This window comes from Prunus persica, chromosome G5 (assembly GCF_000346465.2).
Source record: "Prunus persica cultivar Lovell chromosome G5, Prunus_persica_NCBIv2, whole genome shotgun sequence".
Classification (NCBI taxonomy): domain Eukaryota; kingdom Viridiplantae; phylum Streptophyta; class Magnoliopsida; order Rosales; family Rosaceae; genus Prunus; species Prunus persica.
This window is the reverse complement of record NC_034013.1, coordinates 5,334,362-5,346,521: the sequence shown is the minus strand read 5'-3', so window position 1 is coordinate 5,346,521 and position 12,160 is coordinate 5,334,362.

Here is a 12,160-nt window from a genome sequence, read left to right as displayed (position 1 = left end):
AGAAAAGTTCAAGTTGGTAATGGTGATCTTCCCCAAAAACCAAGAAGGATTTCTAGCTTTAATTAATGGAGAGAGGGTGATAAAGAAAGAGAGAAGCCACCAAAAAAAGAGAAAGGGAAGCAAGAGAGGAAAATGTGAATTGTGAAAGAGAGTGCTTGGAATGGCATCACGCAATTTGTCTTTGCTTAGACCCCACAAATGGGTCCTCTAACTTCTTGATGGTATAACAGCCCTGCACGGCAATATGACAACCTTTCTTCTACTTCTTAACAAGATGGCTTTTATTGAATGGAAATTATTTTCACTATGAGTGCTAATCAGATTATTCATCACATCTTTTGTAAAACTTAATCTACGTTAGAGATGTGATCAATAAATATGTTCGAACTCGAGTTTTTTCGTATTCTTGATAAAAGAATTTCAGTGATAAAATACTTATCTCGATTTAGAAGGGAATCCAGTGGTTTGTTTTACTCGATTTCCTAATGTGAAAGCATAACCAAACCTGCCGTTTAACTCGGTTTGCTAATGCATGATGAGCATAACCAAACCTGTCCAGGGGATCAATTATATTATATTTATATCATTCAAATCCAATACTATTGTCAATTTTGAAGATAATTACCATTAAAAAAATGCTAAGGCAGGAGTCACATGGGTCTTCCCAGATTTCTAAAGTCTATGGTTTTATCATTAATTTGGTGGAATTATGTGAACCAAATTAAGTTTAAATGAATCAATCAAGATCGGATCAACACTCAACAGGCTGAATTGATTGACCTTATCCCCAGTTTCAGTGGCAGGTGGTGGGTGCGTACGTTCAACCCTGCTCGCTACACCAGTTAAAGCAAACCTTGAATAATGTAGTTCCTGTCATTTTGTTCTGCTATACTATGTGACAATACCTTTAGCTATTACGTAGCCAAAAGAAATAAAAAAGAAATAATTAATATATATAAGCTTTTTTATTTATTCATTTAATACAAGTGATACGAAGAGAAGAATCAATCCTAAGACCTCGGATGCATAAATAGTACTCGTAATCGTTTAAAATACAAACCCTAGCAAAATAAAAATTTAGGTTATAAGTAAATGAGCTGGTCTAGATTTAATGGATCATGTATTTACAAATATTAGAATGAATGTATGGTTAACATTGGTGTACACAATAATTTCATCGAGTCAATACACAACTGTGGGCAAGTCAACCATGGTTTTGTATTACTTTTTTCCAAGTACTAATAGTAAACTGTGGAAACTTTGAATGGTGAGCTATTTTTCTTATGCGTCCAGCTTGAATATGCTTTTAGCATTGTCTACTGCAAGCAGTATTTGAATTGTGCTTTGGGTAAGGGGGGCATCAAACAAAGTCAAGAGCTTTCGGGAATGTACTGGGAACTCCATTAATAGCCTCCTAGCTAGTCAGTTGGACCAAATTAACTACACCAAAAATTCAATGTAAAAAATATTTTGGTTCAAATTGTTACTTCATATATATAATACTCTACCTACCCTAAAGCAACCAAAATCAAGAGTTTTTATTTAGGAAGTAGTGATTTTAATATCTAAAAAAGCACTTGAGAACTTTCGGTTGACAGTTCCCCTTCAATTTAAATAAATTAATAATGGCTTATTTTAGTAAAATGAAGCTGTAAAATGTGCAAATTTGAAATTGCGAAGATGACTCCTTAACTATGCAAATGAGTTAATTAAAGTGAAATGGTGAGTTTTGGATTCTATATCTCGTTGAGATATATACCTTCGATAGGGTTTGTTTAGGATTGCTTCCGAAATAGCTAAAAATATTTTTTGACAACAAAAATCCGCTTTTAAATATTATCTTCCGTGAGATTAAGCCTATATACTCAAATTAGTTGATCAATATCTAAATTTGTTCTTTGCTTTTATCTAATGGTCTTTTATGGGATTAAGATTGAAATTCATGTAATGCGAGTAGTCATCATTTCCAAGATGTGTGTTATGAAATGAGGCGCATTATTTTTCCTTGTGTTGAAGACACACCAACTTTACTTGGTACATTTCTTTAATCTTAATCCAACAATTCCATTCCCCCATCTATTTTTCTTTGACCCACATGTACCCTCCTACAACTCTTTTTCATTTTCTAGGTTTTTCCTTACCTTTACCTTTCTTTTTCTTTCTTTACACTTAATTTCCATTGGACTTTGTTTTTGTTTTACACATATACACACACACACACACATATATATATATATATAACCATAAATTCTCATCCTTTGCACAGCTTCCACCACTCCTCTACAGTCTACCCACTACCTAAGCCTTTATCACACCGAAACACTCCTACCGCCATATCTCTAATCACAAGCCACGAAAGTAGCACAAAATCTTGTTTATTGTTCATTGGGCAAAAAAAAACAAAAAAAAAATTTATTATTTACTAAAAAGTTTCAGCCTGCAACACATGCAAATGTTCACTTGTTGTCTGATGCAAGAACCTCTCCTTGTTTCTTTTTTCACTAATACACTTCACTTCACATGGAATGCTAGTTTAGTTGGAAATAGTGGAAGCAAATATGGAACTTGTGCTTCCAACCATTCTATATTTTATTCCCTCTTTCATTAACATAAAGCACATAATGGAGGAACTAGTGATGTACACTTGTTCAAGGACAAAGCATTTACCTAAATCAAACCAAGCATCACTATTACCACATAGTTTTGCCATTTTGCATTTAGTGGACGATCACTTAGTCCATTTGTAGTCGTCTAGCTTCTTTGTTGTTTTATTTTGGAGTGGATTAGATAGGGAATGGAAATTAAGGAGTGGATTTGGTAATTGATCATGTGTACGTAACTTCTTTTATATAAAAAAAAAATTTAATTATTGGCACTTCTTTTTTTTGGTTGAGAAATTCTATGATTGCATTCATAATTCAGCTAAAAAAGCCACTAGCCACAAAGGGTCAATACAAACTAGCCACAAAAGGGCCATTACAATAACAGAGCGGTCTAATATCAAAATTAAGACAATATGGTGTGTCTCCACTAATGATTAGGCAGGATCGAAGAAACTCTGGTATAGGCATCCCAACTAAGATTGCAAACTTAGAATAATAAAAAAGAGATAAAGCTTGAAAAAAAACCAAGCCATAACAATACAAATAAAACTCTCACAAATTGGAGATGAAAAGCTCTCACAAATTGGAGATGAAAAGCTCTCACAACGGAGAGATGAAAAGCTCTCACAACGGAGAGATGAAAAACTCTCACAAAAGAAGAGGTGAAAACTACACAGAGAACCCAAAGAGTTTTTGCAACTTATTCCAAACATAAAGAAATTGCAAAAAAGATGGTGGTGGAGATCCGACGCCGAAATGCAGGTGAAGATTCGACGCTGAGTCGCAGCCGCCTATAATGGTTGAATAAAAATCATATCAAAACTAAGACAAATAGAGAAAACCCTTTGTCTCTGAAAATGGGGGAAGAGGTGAAAGAAAGAAGAGAAGAGGGGAGAGGGGGGAAGAACAATGGCTTTCTCCCCCCTCAAAGTGAAAAAAGCTCTAAGAGTGCTTTTTGGAAGAAAAGGGGCTAGAATTTTTTTGGTACTATACAATAATAATAATCTCGAGTCTATTTTTTATTGGCGCTCTTTATTGTATGGAAATTAAGGAATTAATACTTGCATCTATATATAAGTTTTTGTTCTAATTTTTTGTTATAAAAACCTTCTGTTTGTTGTCAATTTTTGTATATATAAGATCTTGTAACAAATTTTATTTTAAGGTAATTTTTTTTAATGAAACCTCCCCAGTACGAGGAAAGCTTCTATTAATGAACTTGATTACAATGGGGGACATAAAGCCTGACCCTGATCCATAGAATCACAAAATAGGGCGTCCTGAATAGCATCAGGAGGTACCTCAAACCAACTAAATGAATCCTCATTACATAAGCCAAATTATGCAACAAATTTTACTTTATAGTAAGATTTATTTACACTAATTTGGGTTTTTCACAGAATTTCCGGAGATTTAAGAAATTACACAAACATCCATTGTGGTTTTAAATTGTTTGATCATAAAACCCTTTTTATGTTATTGATTTCTATATATTGAAGATTTTATATAAAACATTTCTTCCAATAACAAAGTTAGCCTCAATAAACGTATGTGCAATCTAATCTCAAAGGCTAATTTTGTCATTTGGAGGAATTTTTTAATTATATAAAATCTTTAATATATGGAAGAAAAATAACAAAAAAGAGTATAGTGAAAACAATTTAAAACTTTAGGGGTGTTCTTGTAATTTTTGAAACCTCATGGTGTTTTATGAAAAGACCGAAAACCTTAGGATATGTTAATGTAAATAACTCTTATAGAAACCATATTTGAACTCAATATTCAAAATTTATTTTATATTATCATATTAACATATATCTTCATACATAGTAAATGTGATTGAAAGTATACCAACCATGATGAGGGTAAATCTTATAATGCTAGTGCAGAATTATTGCATCATTGCTGATTGAACAACAACAACAACAACAACAAAGTCTTTCAAACCAACCAATAGTTTTCTTTTTCTTTGTATAATTATTCGTGCAAACAGAAGAGAGGGAGTTACATTTCAATGCATATTTTTGACCCACTTTCTATGCTTGTGTTTCTTCCTTTCTTTCATGGCATTTAGTACATACAAGCACATGGGTGCCGTCCACGACTGCTACCCAACAATCAATATAACAAACACTTGATATTTTCTATACAACTTTCCACTTCTTTTTCCAAGCTAAATTACAAACATTGAAAAAGGCAAAAAAAAAAAAACCAAAAAACCACAGAAATGAATTGCAATGTGCACAAATAATTTAAAGGTGAAGATTCAAAGGCCGGTATGATGTGTGTGTATATATATATATATATATATATATTTATTTATTTATTTATGAATATGTCAGTGGGAGAGAGGTTTTGGTATATATTGGTGGTGCTATTATAATTTGAGGGTTTCTGTGGCAACAAGTACCTTGGAGCCACTGTTTTCTGGTGATGATATAATGGCAGTCACAAGAAGCAACAGAGGAGAAAGAAAAATTAAAAAGGAGAGAGAGAGAGAGAGAGAGAGAGAGAGAGAGAGAGAGAGAGAGAGAGAGAGGTCATATTTCTGGTCATGGTCATAGTCATGGTCATGGGAATGGAGGGTAATGGGGAAGCAAAGCAGACAGAGTGTGGAGAGTGGGGTGGTGGTGGTGGTGGGTCTTTTTTTGCATTTGCTGCAAGAGAATCAAATCTCTAACACAACACTGCCAAACCCAACCCCCCCCTCCCTCCTTATTGATTGTGGGCACAACTTAAGAGCCATCTACAGGGTCCATGGCCCCATGCAAAAAATTCTGCTATTCTATAGTTTTAATAAATAATGTCTCGTGTATATAGTTTGTACACATTCCATTTCAGTATATGAGTGGGGTTGGTTTATTAATTACTCATATCTTTCATGATTTAATGGAGAATTGGAAGACAGTAATTGTTACTAAACCAACTACAATATAGTAAGAGACTTGTATTTCAAATGATCAAGAGTATTAATTCGTGCATCTAAGATTTTAGATGTGATTCCCTCCTTTCCTATTATCGCTTATATCATAAAAACCAACTACAATATAATGCTCGTATATCTAGTAATGTATTTGTAAATATAAATTTGTGTCATCTACATATGTTATAACATATTGATTAATAACATCACGCGATATTATTATTGTGATAAAACGAAAATTTCTTCAAATATAATATCACTAAAATAAAGTTTTTGATCATTTTGTATCATCCATTGTGACTTAAAAAAAGGAATTAAATGATGAAAAGCATATTTTTCAATGTGAATTGAGGTGGTCCATTATGCAAACTAGACTCTGACCAAAGATGTTCTTCATTGAATTCTAATTAAGACATCCATGTTCTTATGAAATTGAACAATCCTTTATTAGAAAAAATAGAAAAGAAAGAAAGAAGCCTCAAATTGCAGACCATATGACTATAATGAATGTGGAGAAATTTTTGGTTAAAGAACAGAAAAGTCATAAATAGGCAAAATCAGTGGTCCCCTGATCCAGCGGATGAGAGGCAAGGTATCAGGGTAGTAAAATGGTACTGAACCTATTTACATCATCATGCATGCAGTCTGTACTGAAAACTGATATGAAATTGGTAGATCTCACAGATTTCCATATAAATGTAAGAGCTACCGGTCGAAGGGACTCACTGTTTGCTACCTAATCTGACACACATCCCAAATTAGGGTGCATCTCTCGGGACCAAGTTTGAGAAATTATGATTTCTTTTAGCAGTACAAAAAATTATTGTTTGGATTGGCCCATTTTGGTGGAGGAGGAGGAGGAGGAGGAGGGGGGCACAATTAATTTATTTGCAATGCTTGTGGTAAAAATTTATTTTGGCATTGTGTAAGGACTCTTTGTTGTTTTGTGTATTGGAAATGAGCATCCCCTTTCTTTTTTTTTCTTGTTCTTTTGAATTATTGGGTTGACAATGGCAACGTAACTAGATCAGATTTACCAGATTCTTACCCCATAAAGGAGTGGCTGATAAAGATAGACGATTGTTCTTGTTACTGAAAACAAGACAAGATTTAACAAACGAAATATCTCAAGGAGAATTCCCGAATATAGAGTAAGAATCTGGTAAATCTGATCTAGTTATAATCTTCAGTTTAGGGATTTAGGAAATATTTTCCAACAAGGTTATTAGATCAAAGGATGCTCAAGCAATTATCAGTTTTTTCACTAAAATTTCAAAGAAAATAGTAGTGACAAAATTGTAAGAAATTTTTATTTTTGTCAAAAAAATAATTTAATTACTTCATGTATTCACTACTTCAAATATTTATATATTTATACAGTGCTCTTGTATTGAGGAATCCTTCAAATAGAGATATATTAAGGGTTCCGTACGAATTTTTTTTAACGATCCAAACCATCGATTTTTTAAGTCTACATTCATAGATCATTCTTGCAAAAAATTAGACAAATCGGAAACCGTTTTGATATCCAGTTGTGTCCTACAAAATCAATGAACACGGTGCTTCAAGAAAGTACTAAAATTTCAATAATTCAATTCAATGGTCAAATGATATCGAATTCAAGTAATTTTTTGTAGAAATGATCCTTGAATAAGTATCTACAAAATAATTATTTGGATTAGTGAAATACAATACAAAATAAACCCTACAAAAATGTCTCTTAAATAAGTTTATTTGAAGAATCAATAATCCTTAAAGTTTGTGCTGTTAGTTGATGACAAGTCACATGATGTACCACACACAGGCTAAAAAGAAGGGGAAAAAACATTTATTATACATGCATATAGGTCAAACATATATAGTAGTGTAGTACCGACCTTGACCTAATTTTCCATTTGAATGATTCTTTAGGTTATTATTAGGGCATCCACATTTACGAGGGAGGAGATCAATTCATGCACAGATGGCCTCTATCGAATGTGAGTGGTTCAGTGGCTTTGTTTCTGAGGGTCGTATTTGAGGGCCACAACGCAGGGTAAATTAAGTCCCATCCCATCCATCCCACCCATCCCTTGCATATATATATGCTTTGATTCCTGGATCTCCTGCTCCACTTAATATATGTCTCTCTCTCTCTCTCTCTCTCTCTCTCTCTCTCATATATGTATAGAGTTAAGGGGGACACATGTCGGCAATTGTCACCTCTCTCTTGCAAGTTGCACCACATATGAATAAAAAAATACAGCCTTCACCTGGTGTAACTTAACAAGGGAGTTTAATATTGTAGGTGAATCCAGGTGAGTCTTGTATGAAAGAAGTTTAATTATAAGTTAAAAACCTGCATCAGTCCACATCTTGATGAATTATCATAATCAATCAATTGTTCTGCATTGTTCTTTTAACCTACACATCTAACTCTGTTTTTATTTTTTCAAAAAAGTGTACATGATTCTTAAAAAAATGTGTTTATTTTGGACGTCGAAATATCTTCAAATTAGGTAAAGGGTAAATTATGTACAACTTTTTAGACCAAAAAATCGAGAAAGTTAGACTATAGGTAGTACATTACAACAAAAGAATCAGAACTAAGGGATATTGCAAGTAAGTCTTGATCCGAACATTGCATCTGATTTGTCATAAACAACTTTTTGTAAATAAATTAAAAATAAAAATTAGAATTTCCTTGATCATGTAATTTAGAATCTGAGACCAACTCAAACAAAACGAAGATTTTCAGTAAATAGAAAGACTCGCTGAGGAGATTTTATAAAGATCAGTCCAGGTGGAGGAAGTTTATACATTGGCATGTGTCTGGTAGAGCATTTTGAACCATATATCTATTTAATTAGTACGATTTTTTTTTTAATTTTTAATTTTTATTGAAGCATAGGAAAACATAAATTTGTACTCCTATCCGAGCGGCTGTGGCATTCATCATGCCAGAGTTGGAATGCCGAACGAATTCACCTTATGTCATGGATGTGGCTAGGATTTGAACCTGTCCCTGTTTTCCAACTTTGCCTAATTTAAAAAGAAAATTCAATAATAATAGTAATAAGAAAAGAAAACTGTGCTTACTTGCAAAAATAAGAGAAATAGAGAGTACAAACAGAAAAAATATATAAAAATATGAAGAAGATAATCTTTAACTTACTTTTATTTGATGTGACATATGATATTAGAATTTGTAAGAACACGACGAAAATGAAATTTTTAATTGATCAGAAGTCATAGCAAACATAATATGCATGCAATGTTATCTCCAAATTTAACATTAAACTAATGCATAATTAGTAGTGATGTGATTCCATCTTATAAAATTGATCTGATTAGTAATTAGATATAGATTGTCGGCCAACGCCAAGGCTTTAAGCCTTTAATTAATTAAAGATGCATAGAATTATGGATGTGCAGCTAGAAGTTATCAATCTGAATTCGTTGTCTACTTTCTAAGTGGTTTCTTGGCAAGCAAATAATGAATTGTACGTGATGCGTGCTTTTTTGTTTTTGTTTTTTATTTTAATGCAAGCGATCTTGGGGAAGGAGGTTCGGACACAAAATTTTAAGTACATAAATAAATACTTTTAATTATTTCAGCTACAAAATGTTTACATGTGATAATTATATGATAAAACAAAAGAAAATACTTATGCCATGAGCAACACGTATAAAGAAAGTGATTTGGTGGTAATAAAATGTGTGATGATGAGCTAACAAGACTAGGATGGTTAACCAAACTATTTACAAGAAAGCCATGACTCATGGGGTTGTAGCTTCCCTTTTTCAAAATTTTTTTTTTTTTCTAACCACTATCAAACACGAGGGAAGACCCATGACCCATGAACCCCGCATCTCCTCCTTTTGAATTGGCCTTGTCCACACTAAGAAGCAAAAACATATGTCACACTAATTAATCACAATTAATGTTTATAGCTATGTGTTTAGATTCTTCCCTAAAGTATAATTTCATCACTTTCGTGGGGACCATGAAGATAGCTAGCTAGGTGGGCAAGGATTGATCATGAGAGGGAATATGTGAGGCCATGATGGGTGGCATTGTTTGAAAATTAATGGGTTGCGTTAATTGGCACCATCTATATTGACCATAGATGCAAACAAGAGAAGCCTCTCTTTCCTTTTCAAAGGTGCTAATGGAATATAATTACTTCAACTAGCTTGCTTTCCCCCCTTTTTAGCTCTTTTGTATGGAATGCTTAGCCACTTCTCTCGTAAGGGGAGCGAGAGAGCTGTATTGTCCCTTTCACACCCTAATTTCCAAGATATGTAATGACCAGCTATTTTGGATTGTTCAACTTTCCATAACAAAACAAAAATCTTTTTTGAAACTTTATATCTCACTTTACTCTCATACCATCTATTAACAAGAACTTAATACTAAATTTGTTGATTTCGTTTTATTTATATACAAATTCTAGCTCAAGTGTATATTTTCACTTATTGGGAACGGGTGAAATAAAGAATCAAGGAATTTAGGAATGGGAGAAATAATAAATTGGTATGGGAAGAAGTCATTCCCATTAATATGTTGTTTACTAACCATATGAAATCAACACATGAATGAGAATTATAAAATTGTAAGGTTATTTTTTAGAGAACATGAATGCATGGGAATCAGATCAATGAACCCCACTAGTTGATCTAATTCATGATTTTGAAGGTATGTGATTATGTATTTTAAGGTAGGACGCACATGTTTTTTCTTTCCTTATATGTTAGTAAACATAGGGGAAGTCGGGAATTGAAATCATTCTCTTTCTTCCTATCCCCATTGCTAGTAAGTAAGCATGCCATAAGCAGGGAGAGATGGTAGTTCTAGGTTCAAATTGGCCAAATTGCACTAATGGTCCATGTAGTTTTTTTGGATTTTTACTTTCATCCTTATACTTTATTATTATTTTTCAGTTTCATCCTTGTAGTTTCATTTTGTTTGCACTATTAGTCCAATCCGTCAAATGAGTCAATAACTTCCAAGTTGCAGAAAATCTGGATTTTTCATGCAAATTTCATGATGTTCAAGCTTAGTTATGATTCGTAAAAATTATGTTTTATTGTACAATTATGGGGGTTTCAAAACTTGAAACTGTTGATATGAGGTGTGTATTCCTTAATCAATTAGGATTTTTTTCTTCAATTTGCACTCATTTAGGGTTTTGTATCTTTAAATATACCCCTACATATATAGAAAATTACCCCATATTCTTATTGTTTGGCAGTAGCATTAGCTTTTAAATCATATAACATATTATATTGAGAGAAATTGAAGCTAATTGACTATTTGATGAACATAGGAAGATGCATCAATGGGTTTTCCTATAAAAGTCTGCAAATCCATTCAAATAACTTATTTATGTTTATGAGTTTTAGTAACAAAGAGCCAAGAAAAAACATGCATGATGAATCGGTGACACTAAGTTTGGTTTTTAAATCTTGAATCAAACAATTCCCGAAATGTCAATATCAAATTCTAGGAAAATTTTGAACCACCATTACTTCATCGTATGAGCATGAATCAAATTTGAAAGTGCATTTAGAATTCACAAAAACTGTTCTTCAAAAACCCAATCTCATTTAAATAAATAAATTTAAAAAAAAAACTCAAAATGGAATCTTTCAAATGAGAAGACGTGCACAAAAATGGATGGAAGATCAACTTGGTTGACAGATTGTACTAAAGTGGAATATGAAACTACATGGTACTAAAGTGGAATATGAAACTACATGGTACGAAACTGTAAAAAATAAAGTATAAGGATGAAACTGATAATTTGAGCAAACTACATAGACGATTGGTCCAACTTTGCCTAGTTTTTATGTCAAAGGATATGTCTGAACATTTTTTTTTACGATAATACTTCTCTATTTAGATATTTCTTGTTCTTTTTGTATGGGTGCAAGAAATGAAATGTTATCTCAATATCTATTATCCACACCATTTTCTCATGCCTGAAAATCAAGTGGGGGAACCAAATTTTGCATTTCTTACGTATACATGAGGTGAGACCCACATGAGTCTCTCATATTCATTGTAGATTCCACTTTAATTATGTGTGAGAGTTAAAAAAGTTATTAAGACTAATATTTGGGTTTTAAAGTTTAATCCTTCATGTTGTAGTTAATGATATTTTGGTATGCATGCTCGAGAGTTGGGCAGGATTAAATAATTTACAAAAAAAACTCCCATCAGTTTTTGAGTTAATAAATCTAAACAAATTATGAAGGGATCAATTGGGAAGTTGGGGTTTCGAAAAAAAGAAAAGAAAAGAAGAAATAATCATTATCATCTTATTTTTCCACTTACATCAAATTAAATAAAGGGTCATGCTAGGGAGACCAACTTTAGATACCAACTTGTGTTCCACTCTCTCATATAAGTGGTGCCCAAGATACAGTGGGTATCCAGACACCTTTAGATAGAGTTTTTGAAGTTTATATATTTAGTCTGTTTTCTTCGTTTGTTTTTTAATACCTTATTCTGGTCTTCTTTGATAATCTTTAAATTGATTGTCATATATTTAATTTTATCACATCTGAGGACTTACTTTTACGTCATCATTCTCTTTTGTTTTTTTTTTTTTTTTTCTTGTGGACGTGAAGTGAGATATCTTCGACAATT